This window comes from Lacerta agilis, chromosome 18, assembly GCF_009819535.1.
Source record: "Lacerta agilis isolate rLacAgi1 chromosome 18, rLacAgi1.pri, whole genome shotgun sequence".
Taxonomy (NCBI): Eukaryota; Metazoa; Chordata; class Lepidosauria; order Squamata; family Lacertidae; genus Lacerta; species Lacerta agilis.
Window position 1 is genome coordinate 11,897,191 of NC_046329.1, and position 4,937 is coordinate 11,902,127.

At 48.8% G+C, this 4,937-nt stretch overlaps 1 protein-coding gene across 1 annotated transcript in view; it reads right to left on the reverse strand.

Annotated features, from left to right (window-relative positions):
• Window positions 1-2,446, reverse strand: part of RAB3A (RAB3A, member RAS oncogene family) — a 12,724-nt gene extending 10,278 nt beyond the window's left edge. The window contains exon 1 of the mRNA XM_033136754.1: window positions 2,314-2,446. The gene's annotated coding sequence lies outside the window, so the exon portion shown is untranslated. The remainder of the gene's footprint in view (window positions 1-2,313) is intronic.
• Between the last annotated feature and the right edge of the window lie 2,491 nt (window positions 2,447-4,937).

Below are 4,937 nucleotides of genomic sequence, written 5' to 3' on the forward strand. Positions count from 1 at the left end.
ATATTTGTTGCATTTCCTCCAGGACGCTTAAGTTGCTCCCACCCTCCCCTTCCCCATTTCATCATCACAACAACCGTGCGAGGTAGGACAGGATGAGAAAACACTCAATAGCCTCCAAGGTCACCCGGCGCATTGCTGAGCGGCCATTTGAACCCGGGCCTCTCCGGGACCCTCGTCTGCCTTGCTTCCCTCTATCCTGGCCCTCCCCGCAGGCCCTGCGTGACCCCAAGGGTCACATTCTGTGCTATGCATCATCCCGAGGGCCGCATGGCCTCACAGTGGGTGGGGCCAGGAGCAGGAGAGTCACCAATGCAAATTCGCTTCCAAGAGGCCTGGTCCGAGTTCGAGAGCAACACTGCAGCCAATCCAAAACCAGAGGAGAGTGCCAAGGGCCTGGTAAGATAGGCCCGGGGCCGCATGCGAGATTCGATCTAATCCTGCTGAAAACAATCTAAAGGCCAACAATGGCACCGGATGCTCAAGCAGCAGGGCCCCATCTCTTTGCTTGTCTGCAGATAGACTGCTCCTGAACAGGGGGCTCTGCCTGAGCCACCAACAGGCCCTCTCCTCCTCCCCTGCCCCACACATTTGGTTCACACAGAGCCCACTTTTAAATGCCACCCAGGCAGGGCCGGATTTAGGTTTGATGCGGCCCTCAGCTCCTGAAGGTAATGGGGCCCTTTATATGTCCAGCTGTCCGTTGTCAAAAAAAACTGTCACTGTTCTTTTGTGTTGAATATATGCTATATGGCCATTGATGGACCTGACAGGTATCTCAAGCCATTTGCACCTGTTGTCATGCAACCAGGCCATGCAGAATGTAGGCACCCTATATATAGAAAGGAGGAAACCAGGAATATTTGAGGGAGCAGGCTAGCTGCCGGGCCCCATGACTTACATCAGAGGAGCCGACACAACATAAAACATGGTTGCTGTATGTAGGTTAAATTTTGTTTGTTTTTCATCCTCTATTTTGGAAATGGACATCCAGTTTTTTAATTTTGGGGGGGCCACCAAGAGAGTGGGGCCCTAAGCTAGAGCTTGTTGAGCTTAGACGTAAATCCGGCCCTGCACCCAGGCCAACAGCCATCATCAGCCCCGGTCCCCGCAGAAAAGACGTAGATCTTGGCGACATCAATAGGGCCCAGCTTCCTGGTTGCCCTTGGCACCCGGGCATCAATCATTCATACGCCAGGCGTTGCGTGGCAGCCCTTTGGCCTGGACAGCCGTCCATCAACAGGACACACGCTCCTTTCTCCCCCTGCACAAATCTGATTGCAAGCGTCCCTCTCCGCTGAAAACCCAGAGGATAGGAGGTGGAACTGCAAAAAAGGGGTTCTGGAAACAAGGGGTGTATGCAATGCTTCTATGAGTCTACTCCGAGTAGTGCTAACGCTGGCAGTGAACCCCAGCCCAATCCATTTCCATCTTCTCTCCTTCCTGTGCAAAAGGCAAGGCAGGCACCCAAAAACATCATCTCCTTGCCGACATTCAATGCTGCATCGCTCACCCCAGAAAAGCACGGTTGCAATTATGGTCTGCAAAATGGGAGGTGGGGGTGGGGAGAGGTTGCAAAAAACGTGAATGAATTGCCTCTCTCCACCTTGATTTTTTATTTTTTAGCTTTGCAACTGGCACGCTCTCTTTGCATCAGAGGAATTGGAAATGGGGGCAGAGGGATAAAGAAAAAACCATCTGAAGCTCATTTTTCTCATCCGAAAGGTGAGCTCCTGCCAAAGCGATTCGTATCCAGCTGCTTACAAAACGCAGAGGTTTTTGTTTTTTTCTTTTGCTTTTTTGACTTGGGGTTTTTGCCCCCCCAAAATCTCCCTCCCCCCCTGCAAATAAGGCCCACCAGATCTGGCTCCTTTTCCAACCTGCTCTGCTCGCTCCCCCCTCCCCAACCGTCCCTCCTTTCCCAATCCGCCTGTTTACCATCTGCATCGCCGAAGCCTCTTTTGCCAGGCCAGCAATTCCAGCTTAGCCCATCGCCGCCCATTGCAAGAAAATGCATAATAAAAAAAGGGAAAGCACCGCTCCCGTTAGCAAGCCAGCATCATCCCTGTCCAAAACACCTCCATTTATTTATTTTTTGTAAAGAATCCAGAGCTTTAGGCTTGGCTCCCCCCCCCCTTTGCGATTTTGCATCTTCTTTTTTTGCGTGTGTCAAATGAAGGTTACCCCCCACCCCAAGAGACGCATTCTTTCGCATGCATTGCAGGGATGCAAAAGGTGCAATGCAGGAGGGGTGCAAAGACGGCCCCAGGGGGGGTGCAAAGCTGGGAGGGGGGGTTGCCCAAGGCGCGCACTCACCTCGGGAACGCACTTCGGGTCTAGCAGCAAATGCAGCAGCAGCAGCACAAGCGGCGCGAGGCGACGGCACCTGCCTGCAGAACCCGGGCTGACGTCACCAGCGCTCCGAAAGGGGAGGGCGGCTATGCAAATAGGGTGGGTGACGTCAGGGAGCAACGCGCCGCCTCCGCCTTCGCAGCTCCTGGAGGCGGGATCGTGGGAGCTGCCCATCCCGCCACGCGAATGGTGGATCTCTTAGGATTGGCAGTCTCGTAACCTGCTTGATTGAAATCCAACGGGGCTTATTTCTAAGGTGGGATGCGGGGGGGGGGGGAGAGAAGCCTCACGAAACCTCGCGAGATTTCTTTCTCCCGCCTTTTTCCCCCTTCACCCTCTCCTGCCTTCTAGGCGTATCTATGGCGAAGCCCCCTCAGAGTCATATAAATGCTGGTCATGAGGGGAATTTGTATATTCTTAATTCTATTTTTATTCAAGGGCTATTAAGCTCCCTCAGAGTCATATAAATGCTGGTCATGAGGGGAATTTATATATTCTTAATTCTATTTTTATTCAAGGGCTATTAAGCTCCCTCAGAGTCATATAAATGCTGGTCATGAGGGGAATTTATTTATTCTTAATTCTATTTTTATTCAAGGACTATTAAGCTCCCTCAGAGTCATATAAATGCTGGTCATCCAAAAATAAATCACGCAAATCAGTAGAAGATCACGATAAAATTCTGACCAATTTTTCACCTCAGGGTAGTCTGCTGTTGTGCTTTTTTGTTAATTATCACCACAATTTTTACCTCACAAAAAAATGCTCATCCGATGTTTCAAACAAAAATAAAATAAAATACCACATATACAAGCCCACTGGTGTCAAAGCAATTGTATAATCACCAATCTATGAGGAATGATGCCGGAGATTGTTCTAGCCATATAAGATCAATTATGGATTGAGGGGTTTTTAAATAATAAAAATATCAAGCCAAATACACGGTTATTGCTGCTGTTATGATGAAAACATTATCCATCTCCATTTTGACTCCCAGCTGACCAAGTATTTCTCTGCAAGGAGGAAGACAATAGGAGAAGCTCCCCAGTTCCCAAAGTTTTAAGAGGAGAGCGAGGAAGGACCCAGGAGGATCCTTTCACAGTGGCTCCCTGGCTGCCTAGACCGGCCGGTTTTCGGGAGTCTGCGTTTTATTTTCCTCACGGATGTCCAAAAGAAAAAGTGAACACAGTGTTATTACTAAGACAGAGAAAGCTTTTGCTCAGTTTCCAAATGAGAGAGCAACATTAGAAGATATGGGTCAAGTTGCAAAGGCTTGGGAATATCGCAACGGTGCAACGGCCCTTTTCCCCTTGGCGCCGTTGGGCCTATCCTCTCACTTCAAAATAGAACGCCCACCTCACAGAACACCACTTAGGTTCAACTTTATGTTTTTCTTTCTCTGCTTCAACTTTAGCCAATTCCAATCTTAGTCTCAACGTTTCCAATTCAGTATGAGGATTTTCCTCAGATGCTGCAGCTCCCTGCACTGGGTCATTCTGAGTCTCTTTGGCTTGGCGCTTGCTGGTCATTTCCTGACAGGAAAATTTCCTCCTTTTAATCAAATAACTCTAGTACTTTCTAAACTGGTTGTTCTGTGCCTCTGGGTATGTTTCTGTGTGGGTTTTAACCTCGTATCACGGCGCTGCCACCAATTAATATGCGACGGCGCCATGGCCCTCTTCCTCCTGGCGCCGTTGGGCCCGTCCTCTCACTTCAAAATAGAGCGGCCACCTCACAGAACACCACTTCCACGAATTCCCTCAAACAACCTCAGATTATCTCGCAGGGGACTTGTGTGAGGTAAAACTTAATAATTAGCAGGGGGGATTTGTTCAGATAAACAAGAACAGTTTTATTTGACAAGGAAGTCTATGACACGGGTGGATAAAACTTTGGAGACTTCAATTTACAATGTTATTTCACGTCAAGGTTTTCTCAGATGTTTCACACTTAGTACTTTGTCTCTTAACAAGGTGGTACTTTCTGTCAGTTACACACCCCTTAGACAACCCTACTCCTGAGGTACTTCCAAGTAACACACCCGACCCAAGGGATCACCGGTTTGGGCGTCTTCTTGTTCTAGAAGAATCTCTCCCCTCCTGACTGGAAGGAGACCAAGCAGACGGCTTCTTCCCACCTTCTCCTGTCTCAACCTCAGCCTCCCTGTTAATTCCTGGCCTAATTTCTCTGACAGGTGTTTATTATGAGAATTATAAGGTCTGGGATGCCTCTGGTTACGAACTTAATTCGTTCCAGAGGTCCGCTCTTAACCCGAAACCGTTCTTAAACTGTACTCCGAGGTACCACTTTAGTTAATGGGGCCTCCTGCTGCCGCCTGCGCACGATTTCTGTTCTCATCCTGAGGTAAAGTTCTTAAGCTGAAGTACCACTGGGTTAGCGGAGTCTGTAACCCGAAGTGTTTGTAACCCGAGGTACCATTCTAAATGTACCAGGCAAACACATACATAAATATATAAGCCGCATGTCTGAAACAGTACAGGAAAAAGTGGCCACAAGGTGGCAGCCTAACTCCAGTTTTAAGTTTAGGTTTTGGAAAGGTTTGGTTGGGAGGAGGAGGAGGCAAAGAA